An 11128-nucleotide genomic window follows, 5' to 3' on the forward strand; every position below is an offset into this window, starting at 1 on the left:
CATCCTCCTCCAAGTCTGCCTGCCGTCCTGCAGAGGCTGACAAACCCGAATCCACTTTCCTCAAGCTCCCATGGAGGTGGTGTCCTGAATATGAATTGTTGTTGTTGTTGTTTTTAGCTGCTGCTGAGTCACCTCTGACTCATAACGACTCCATGCGTAACAGAACAAGACATTGCCTGTGCCACCTTCATGACTGCTGGTGATCAGACACTGTTTTGTGATGATCTCTATAGGGTTTTCATTGGCTAATTTTTGGAAGTAGATCACCAGACCTTTTCTTCTAGTCTGTCTTAGTCTGGAAGTTTTGTTGAAACTTGTCCGCCATGGGTGAGCCCTCATGGTGTTTGAAATATCGCGGCATAGCTTCCAGCATCATAGCAACAGACAAGCCACCACAGTATCACAAACTGACAGATGGGTTGTGGAATAGGAATTAGGCTTTGTCCGTCAGATCACTTATGCAGAGTTTTTGGAAGGTGGGCATGCACCAGGATCATCTTCCTGTTGCTTTGGCTCTTTCTACCGACAGACATGGTCCTGAGAACTTTGGGTTTTTCTTACTAGCTCTGTGTGCGTTGAGAGGCAGCTGCAATGGTGAAAGCAATGGCTGTGGCTTCCTGATCCCCAGATCACAGCACTGGGAATGTGTTTCAAAGTCAATCAATTCCAAAGCCATCTTCTGAATTCCTATGTTTCTGAAAGTGTCAGAGGTAGAAGCTCTGTTAGTGAATCTGTTCTCTGATGTTGATCATGAAGTCATTTTTGGAAGTCACTTCTCCAGCCCTTCCAATTACGTAAGCACTCAGTTCCCTGTGTTGCATCCCTTTCAGCTCTATTTCTTGCAGCCAAGCTTCAGCTGAATCAGACAAGGATCTACTAAAGTTAAGTCTTCACCCTGGAGTCCTCTTTCAAGTGACAAGCAAGTCACTTTTCTAATATACCTGGTGTAACCTCACTCTCTTTCTCTTAGCTTTCTTTTATAATTGAGTAGAACAAGAACAAGAAGGGGCAGGCTGAGTTGGTGAGACCACAGATAAGGGACATTTCTTTAAAAACACTAACGAACAGGGGGAACATGTGCACCAAAGGCAAAGGCGCTCATCTTCTGTTATGGGGATGCAGTGGGGTCATATAGGTGAGAGCACCCAAAGTAACCCTCAACATGGTCAGTCCTTAACAAATATCAGTTGGCCTTACATGTTTGATATTTTCACTTGAGCAGAGAGATTCAGATATAATTGAATCTCCTCTGCTATGCCACTTTGAAAAGTTATTATGTAGTGCATGACACAGCCCAAGGAAGCTCTTAGATTTTTTTAATGTCTCACATTTTTCATAAACACTAGCATTAGGCTTTTTCAAAGCTGTTTTCACCCCCTTGCCGCCTCTATCCACAAAGCATAGAAAACTACACACGTGCTTCCCTGGCCTTTCTTGCCTTAGCATGGCTTTATGACCCTGTTCTGGACCCTGTTCTATGACTCCTCTTGGAGTAGCTTCTAGAGAAGCTTTTGTTCTCCTAATAAACGAACAGTTGTGGTTGGTGGAAATCCTTTCTTCCATTCGTCCTGCCTTGAAGATAAATCTGGTCTCCGGAGCCCCCCCAAAAAAAATCCCATTGACATTGAGTCAATTCTGACTCAGAACGACCCTATAGGACAGATTAGGACTTCCCCATAGAGTTTCTGAGGAGTGCCTGGTGAATTTGAACTACCACCCTTTTGGTTAGCAGCTGAGCTCTTAACCATTGCACCACTGGGGCTCCATCTGGAGCCACAGCAGCCATTTTATGAGCATGAGTTGAGAAGCCAAACTTACCAAGGATAAGGAGGCAAAAGACAGAAGGAGCCTGTTGAGCCTGTGCATCTGCTTTGGACGTCTTGCTCCTGGGTTTTTCCTTAAATGAGATTAATAAATCCCTAGTTACTTATGCAACTGTAGGGTATTCTATTTCTTGCAGCCTTATTCCTATGTGATACATTATTTATACTTCCTGGGGTTTTTGTAGGGACCAAATAAGATGACTAGCATGAAAGTACTTTGAAAACTATAAAAAGAAAACTAATTTTAAAGTCTTATTTTAAAAGGAATCAGTCAGATGTTTTCCGAGTAGCTCAAGGTAGAGTAAGTTTCAATGAAACGATAAATGCCTGAAATAAATATGCCACATATTCCTTTCAGCGACTCAGATGAAGGCTTGCATTTCTCTTAAATTATTAATAACCCATTTAGTACTTTCAAAGCACTTTGCCATCATTTGATATTTAATCCTCAGATTTTCCCTAACAGATTGTAAAATCTCATTTTACAAGGGAAGAAATGAAAAGTAACGTTTTTTCAAAGACCTTTTTCTTACAGAAAGCCTGCCCATGGCCAACTCAGAACGAAAAATCAAAGAATCAAACAGGCCAGTGTGCCATTGGCTTTCACATGTAAGTTTGATACTAAGGGCATGACACAGCCCAAGGAAGCCCTTAGCACTTTTTAATAAAAGTTTTCCTTACATGTACATTCCAAATAAAGTCCATCTCATCATGTAGGACTCCTTATATTTGTAAAAAAGATGCCTTTATACACACAACATTAGAAGAGAACAAGGAAAGGATATCTTTTATCAGTAATGAACTGAAGTCTATTTGTGCACTGAGAGTCTCATTCAATCCCAATATAAGAAAAATAGCATCAGATTACTTTGCTATTTTCCTGATGTACATCACTGTAAGCAGTAGAAGGGTGGTTCTTTTGATACTACATGTTGAAAAAAACAGGGGCAAATTAAAAAGACATAGCTAACTGCCTAAGCAGGAATTGGGTTCATGTTCACTCTTAATAAAGGAAGCAAAGAATAATTAGTGATCAAAAATGTATTCAAAAGTGTGGCGCTCAGCAACAAAAGACCAGACTTACTGGTCTAACAGAGAGTATGGCCCCTGGACACCCTTTGAACTCAGTATTGAGGTCACTCCTAAGGTTCATTCTTCAGCCAAAGATTAGACAAAACCATAAAACAAATACTAATACACGTAGCTCAACCATGTCCACAAGTCTAAATGGGCATACCAGCCCAGGGGCAAGGACGAAAAGGCAAGAGGGCACAGGAAAGCTGGACAAATGGATATGGGGAGCCCAAGTTTGAGAATGGGAGAATGTTGACATGTCATGGGTTTGGCAACCAATGTCACAAAACAATATGTGTATTAATTGTTTAATGAGAAACTGATTTGATCTGTAAACATTCATCTGAAGTGCAATTAAAAAAAAAAAAAAGTGTGGTGCTAAGAATGTCCCTCCACATTCAACTCAAGAAAATATTCTGGCAATTTCAATTATGTTTTGTTTGATGAAACAGAAACGTGGCCTTTAATTGATGTTATTTTCAAGAACAGATATATGCATTTCAAGATCTTTTATCCTAATTCTCATTGAGTAAGATTTATATGATATGAGATCACAGAGGGGAAAAAGAAAAAAGAAGTTCAAACAGAAATACAAAAAAGGCCTTTATTAAGTCTATATTACTATCATCTTTATTTTCAAACCCAGAGAAGGATGATATGGTGGGATAGTTAAAAACACATATCTGTAGTCAGACCTACTTTCCTAGCCCAGCTAGAATAGTGGGTCCTTTGGATTTCTCACTGAGCCCCACAACTTCACGGGAATAGTGCACATCTTGGCAGAATGAGGGTTTTCTGAGATGTTCACAGTGATCTGCCACCTGGAGATTTAAAGGCTGTCACATATGTGCGTTTTGTTAGCTACCTCTTCTGCAATAGGTTTGGACTCATAAGGGCAAGGAGTTGTGGTTACAATCTTGCCTATTTCATGTAGCAGATATTCCCAGGGGTGCTGTGGAGTTGGGGGTAAAATGGGAAAGAAATAAGGGAAAAATGAGGACAGACGAAACTAGAGTTTTAATCTGCAAGAATTAAACAAGGCAAACTCCTGAAAAGTATGCATAAAACACGAATGTCAGGCTGGTCCTGGTTTCTAAATAATACAGGACTCCTTATATTTGTGAAAACAATGTCTTAATGCGAAACAGTACAAGTGTACCCAGCAAAGAACTGGGGCCCTTCACCCTCAGTGTGCCGTAAGTCCCAAGACCATTTCTAATCTTTCCCGCCTGCCTCCCAGGTGGCTCAGCTGGTGGGGGGATCCACTCAGGATAATAAGATGAAGGAAAGGTAGAAAAGAAAACAATAGGGAACTGGGGAATCTAATGGAGAACACAGAGTCCCTGGATAGGGTAAACAGTTAAGCATTTGGCTACTACTACTCAAGGTTAGAGGTTCAAGTCCACCCAGAGATGCCTCATCAGAAAGGCCTGGTGATCTAATTCTGAAAGCTCACGGCCATTGAAAACCCTATGGAGCACAGTTCTACTCTGAAACATATGGGGTTGCAGTGAGTTGGAATTGACTCAATGGCAATGGCAATGGAAATTATGGAAGGATTAAGAGAAAATTAAGGAAGAAAGAACGAGAAAACAAAAGAAGGAAGAAAATGAGATAAAATATGGGGAAGAAATATGAGAATGTGACAAGCATGGACTCAGAAAGACTTCACTAGGTAGCTGAGCTAGAGTATGATACAGAAATGGAGGAAGGAAAAAGTGCAACTAATGAGAGTTGAAGAGGTAAGAGAAAAGAAGAGATACAGAGATAAGATAGACCCTGAGGACTAGATAACAATTAATCATCTTTGTATCTATTGTGCCAAAACTCTTGGTGACACTGGGGGCAGAACCACGTTATTTCAAAGCAATGATTCCCTTTGATAAAGCAGAGACTGTGAAGGGAGGGAGAAATCAGATGAACGGTGAAGGCGGACATAAGAGGGACATTGCAGAGAGGCTGGCACGAACCCTTGGGAGTACAAGTGATGCAACACCCTTGAGGACGCACAGGGTGTTTATTGCCTTTTTGCAAGTTAAAAAAAAAGATCATAGCAACTGGCTGCACACAACTGTTTCTTAAAGAAAAACACATCGGCATCTGATCTCTCCATCACTGGGTTAATTAATTGTTGTCTTGAGGCATAAGCACACGTGGTAGCTGTTTACATGTGATGTTGTTGTTGGGTGCTGTTGTTGGTTACAACTCATAGCGACCCTATGCAGCTATGAGTTGGAAAGAAACACTGCCTGGTCCCGCGCCGTGCTCTCAATCATTGTTACATTTGAGCCCATCGTTGCAGCCACTGGATCAATCCATCTCCTAACAACCCACAAGTCATGTTATGACCAGTTACTTTACTATCTGTTTTTAAACCAGCCCTTAGTACTTTTTGTTTGTGCGCTGACTCCGTTTACTTTCTCAAGTAAGTCATTAATTGCTTTATTGATTCACACATGCGGCAAGCCAACTCTTAGACTACTGGTTCTGAAAACTTAAGGAGCTTCAGAATCATCCAGAAGGTTTGTCAAACACAGATTCGTGGGCCTCACTCTGCCCCAGAGCTTCTGATTCAGTGGGTCTGGGATGGAAGAATTTGCATTTCTAAGTTTCCAGGCAACGCTGATGCTGCTGGTCTAAACCCAGTGCCGTTGAGTTGATTCCGACTCATAGCGACCCTATAGGACAGAGTAGAACTTCCCCATACAGTTTCCAAGGAGCACCTGACAGATTTGAACTGCCGACCCCCTTTGGTTAGCAGCCATTGCACTTAACTACTACGCCACCAGGGTTTCCGCTGCTGGTCCGGGGACCTCATTTTGAGAAACCACAGAGCTTTACAAAAAATAGTGTTCCTACTCTGTGGAAACACTGTTACTGAAAAAAAAAAAAACATTTAAATACAAGACTATGTTTCAAAGGGTGAAATTTGGGAAATATTTGCTAGAAGCATGAGTATACAAAGGAAAGGTTATCAGTTATGTTATTACATCAACAGTAAAGTTAATTCTGTGACATTTTGCAGGGAAAACCTCTGAGATTTGTGACTTTCTCAGGTTAGATGACTCGCTTCAAGTTCTGATCTTCCCAATGCAGTCCCTTTGATTTTAAAACCTAAAACCTAAGGGCTGTGGAGGGAAATTTCTCCTCTTCTCTGCATAATCCCAACCTGGCCTGTAGAGAAGCCTATTTTCACCAACACTCCAGTGCTCTTAGGATATCCTGGTGAGGGAGTTTGTACCCCTCCCTTCACTCACTCCCCACAGAGCCTGATATTCATTGGAAGTTATACATTAGAGGACTGTGCTCAAAACAGAGGAAGTTGCCGCCTTTCTCTCTTTGACCCCCTGAGCTCTCAATGGCAACAAGTTTCCTCCACTCCTATCGCCATGTGGTAAGCCTACCTAAAACAAAACAAAACAAACCAGTTGCTGCCAAGTCGATTCCAACTCATGGCAACCCCATGTGCAGAGTACAACTGTTCTCCATAGGATTCTCAAGGCTGTGACCTTTCAGAAGCAGATCACCAGGCTTTTCTTCCAAGGCACTTCTGGGCAGGTTCGAACCAACAACATTTTGGTTAGTAGCTGAGCACTTGACCATTTATGCCGCCATTCCACAGGTAGCAGTCCCTGCTCTTACTTTCCTGGCTGTGCTGGAAACAGTATACAGTGCAGTTCCGGTGGCTAAGCAGACTCAGAGTCTGATCTGTAAGCCTGGACACACCCCCAGGGTGAATGTACAGATTCTGGATCTAAGGAAGCTTCAGGTGTAAGCTGCATTCTCCAACATGCTTTAGCAGAAGCCCTGCTAAGCCATTCATGCAGCTGGCTACCTGTTCTTTGAGTGTTTCCTCCATTTAGCCAGCACACAGGAGAGAAGCAGAGGAGAGTCTCAGATCTCCAAAACTTTTAAAATGTAGGCTGGGAAGCAAATACATACATAATATGGGCACTTGGGCAGCAAAGGCCACCCAGGAGACTGAGGAACTTGGTGTAGGACTTGGGAATGGCTTGGGTTGGAGCAGCTCACTATGCTTGTAAGATGCCACAACTGGCACTCAGGCACAGGGCGATCAGAAAGAACTGCATTTGAGTCCTTCCTCAGAAGAGGGGGTCTTCACCATGTGAGGCTTTTTTTAAAGCATTGATGGGAGGGAGAATTTTTGCCTTCATAGTGCCCCCCCCACCCCTGCACCCCCAAATAGTGCTCCTTAGACAGGTCTGAGATCAAAACTCCAGACTGCAAAGGTGATTCAGTTTCCCACTGGCCACAGATCACGGAGTGTGAGTTCAGGCCTCCAGGTTGCCAGGGTCAGGTATGGGTAGTAGCTCCGGATCACCTGCTGTGTGTTCTGATTCCTTTACCTTACTTTAAACAATACCAAGGGCCAGAGAGTCACTTGGGTTCATAAGGTTTCTGCATATGGTTCTGGGATTACCCTGCCTGCATCAAGGTCTTGGAGCCCTGGTGGTGCAGTGGTTAAGAGCTTGGCTGCTAACCAAAAGGTTGGCAGTTTGAATCCACCAGCCACTCCTTGGAAACCCTATGGAGCAGTTCTACTCTGTAGTATAGGGCTGCTATGAGTCAGAATCAGCTCAATGGCAACAGGTTTGGGTTATTTTTTTGGTTATCAAAGTCTTAAGTTAACTGAACGGGTATATCATAATGTCTGCTCATGGGTGCGGATTTCAGAGCCCCACTGTGGCTTCAGCCACAGAAGCGTAGTGGAACAGACAGAGAGGAATATGGAGCTTCTCCTTTATGGGATATGTTACATTTTGAAACTGAAGTAGAGGCTAAAACAAAACAAAACCAACATCATCACAAACCAAAGGTTAAGAGGAACCTATGAAAACTTTCTCTTTAACTGATTTCCAGAACACTCTGTCATAAGAAATGTGGTAAGTGATGTATTGGGAGAAAAAAAAAAATTTTTTTAAAGACACTTAATCATGTAATCAGAACGGCAACAACAAAAAAATGAAAGGAAAATGAAGGTATGTGCATTGAGAAGGAGAATGGCTGAATTCCCACGAAAGAAAGATAGGGCTAAGAAACAGGGAAATATTTTAGCTGTAATTAGATCAGGGAAAGTATTGAGACTCAAAGAAATTCAATAAAGAAGGCAAAACCTTGAGAGCTAACTGGGGTAACTTAGCCAATGAGAGCCCAGATAGGAAAAGCAATAGAGAGAAGACTTTATCTTTTCTTCTTCCTCTTTTTTTCTTTTGAACTTTTTTATTATGGGAGTTTCCAAATTACACAAAACAGAAACAAAAGACAATAATATGATGAACCTTGATGTGCCTGTCTCTCAGCTAAACAATTATCAACATATGGCCAATCTTGTTCCATCTGTACCCCTGCTCCTCCCTCAACCTCTACCACCTGCTGGTTTATTGTAAAATAAATCTCAGACATCGTATGATTTCATCTGGATTATCTCAAAGAAATATAGATCCTTTATAAAAACTTTAACCACAATACCACTTCACACCTAAAAATATTAAAAACAAATCCATTACATTATGTCATATCTGGCCAGTGTTCAAATTTCACCATTGTTTCACAAATGCCTTTTTTTCTCTCTCTCTCTCTTTTTTAAAAGAATTGATTTGTTTGAATCAGGACACAAATGAGGCCTTCAAATGGCATTTCATTGATATGGCCTTTAAGTTTCTTTTTATCTAATAAGAGTTCCTCTCCCTTCTTTTTTTTTTTTTTTTTTTCTTGCCATTTATTTTTTGAAGATACTTGGTTACTTATTCTATAGAATTTTGAGAGATATTTTCTCAAACTTACAATAATGAGAGAAATTGGGAAACTTTGTGAAACAGCTTCACTGTGTGATTTACAAAAAATTGGACAACATTTATGATGGAAGGACTGAGAAGTTTGACAGAGAATATATCAGACATTGTTAGATAAGTTTGAGGGTGATGCAGTTGATATAGCCCATTGTTTGGGGAAGATGTCCAGGAAGCATACAGGGTTAGGACTCTGAGCAAAGGTTTGGAGAAAATGAGGCACAGTGAAGGGGAGCTCAGAGGTTCAAAAGAGATTTTGTCCAAGGTTAGCTGATGGGCTGATGGAAGGTGCCTTAGAGTTAGAATCACCCAGCTCAGGATGATGAAAGTGACTGGATGTGTTTGAATAATGGACACGTTCAGCTCACCAGACTTACTTCATATGGGAGACTCCACAACAACTGTCTGGTCTTAAAGAAAAAGGAAGTCAGGAACTCTGATCCAGCAATCAGTGCTACCCAGAAGGAAAAAATGCGAAGCTCTGCTGAGCCTGCAGAATTCATGGAAGAACAGAAGGAAATGAAACATTAGGGGCATATCCCACTGGTGCAAGAAAAGATACAGCTGAAGGAATATTTCCACTGCCAATGTTGTAGGAAAGAGGTATTTATGGTCTGGAAAATGGAAAAACTGAGGAAAGCAAGGTTTTGGGAAAAATCGCATGAAAAGGATGTAATGATCCTTACTTGGAAATATCTATAGTGGCTTCAGTTAGGAATTTCCTGAGGGTAATTCTTCTCTGATTGAGATCACCTGGTTGACAAGCGGGAACTGCATCATTAAGAGAGGGTTCCTAGAACAAAGGAATTCCGGGGGCCAAAGCTGCTATAACCCCTTGCCATCGAGTCGATTCCGACTCATAGAGACCCTACAGGACAGAGGAGATGCTCTTAGATTTCTATTGGGAATGGAGAAAGAGAAGGGAAGGAGGTTGGGATTATGGAGAATGCAGGTCATGAATGTGCTTAAAGAGGGAATGGAGGCTATGTCACTAGGCAGAGTTCAAGCTCAGGGAAACCTGGGGCCTCCAAATGCAGCAATCAAGAGGGATATAGAAACACAGTTAATTTTTTTTTTTACTGTTGAAATTTTCACACAACACAAAAGTAGAATGATATACCGTCTCCATTATGCAACCTCAACAACCATACACTTCCTGTTATTCTTGCTTCAACTATTCTCTCACATGTTTTTATGATGGAGTATGTTAAAGGTTTTGTTTTTTTTTTTATGTTAAAGGTACAGATGTCATGTCATTTCACTAATAAACAATGAAGAGGTTTTCTATGTACATGATGAACACAGAAGAACCAAGGAAGTCTTGGGTTAGACCTGAGGACTAGAGGTGCCACCACTGCACAGTTCAAAGTTTTGGAAGAACACAGTATTTCAAATGCCATTGTCTAATGAAGAGACAGTGTATACCAAGTAAGTTTCCATTGGTGGGGGAAGTATAGTGTTACAATGAGTGGGCAATTTCTCACTAAAACCCCTTGCCCTCGAGTCGATTCCATCAGGGCCCTGGTGGCACAGTGGTTAAGAGCTGTGGCTGCTAACCAAAAGGTTGGCAGTTTGAATCTGCCAGTCGCTCCTTGGAAACCCTATAGGGCAGTTCTACTCTGTCCTATACGGACGCTATGAGTTGGAATTTCTCACTAAACCCACTGCTGAGAGTGGCCTCTGGATCACTGATATCCATGTTAGCCAGACTTTGTTGTTGTTAGGTGCCATGGAGTTGATTTCGATTCGTAGCTTTGTTGTTGTTAGGTACCATGGAGTTGATTTCAATTCGTAGCGACCCCATGTACAATAGAACAAAACACTGCCCCATCCTGTGCCATCTTCACAATCTTTGCTATGTTTAAGTCCATTGTTGGAGCCACTGTGTCAATCCATCTCGTTGAGGGTCTTCCTCTTCTTCTCTGACCCTCTACTTTACCAAGCATGCTATCCTTTTCCAGGGATTGTTCCCTCCTAATAACATGTCCAAAGTAAATGAGACAAAGTCTTGCTATCCTTGCTCCTAAGGAACATTCTGGCTGTATTTCTTCCGAGACATATTTGTTCATTCTTCTGTCAGTCCATGGTATATTCAATATTCTTCACCAACACCGTAATTCAAGTGCATTAATCCTTCTTTGGTCTTCCTTATTTGTTGTCCAGCTTTCACATGCATATGACGCGATTGAAAATACCATGGCTTGGGTCAAGTGCACCTTAGTCCTCAAGGTGACATCTTTGTTTTTTAACACTTTAATGAAGTCTTTTGCAGCAGATTTGCCCAATGCATTGTTTGATTTCTGACTGCTGCTTCCATGGGTGTGGATTGTGGATCCAAGTAGAATGAAATCCTTGACAACTTCAACCTTTCTCCATTTATCATGATATTGTTCACTGGTCCAGTTGTGAGGATTTCTGTTT

The 11128-nt window shown here is 41.6% G+C and overlaps 1 long non-coding RNA gene across 1 annotated transcript in view; it reads left to right on the forward strand.

The window, feature by feature from the left end:
• The window catches only part of LOC126066291 (uncharacterized), a 146070-nt gene extending 135936 nt beyond the window's left edge, over window positions 1-10134 (forward strand). The window contains exon 3 of the long non-coding RNA XR_007515053.1: window positions 9947-10134. This is a non-coding gene — a long non-coding RNA (uncharacterized LOC126066291). The remainder of the gene's footprint in view (window positions 1-9946) is intronic.
• Window positions 10135-11128: the final 994 nt, after the last annotated feature.

This window comes from Elephas maximus, chromosome 23 (assembly GCF_024166365.1).
Source record: "Elephas maximus indicus isolate mEleMax1 chromosome 23, mEleMax1 primary haplotype, whole genome shotgun sequence".
Lineage (NCBI taxonomy): Eukaryota > Metazoa > Chordata > Mammalia > Proboscidea > Elephantidae > Elephas > Elephas maximus.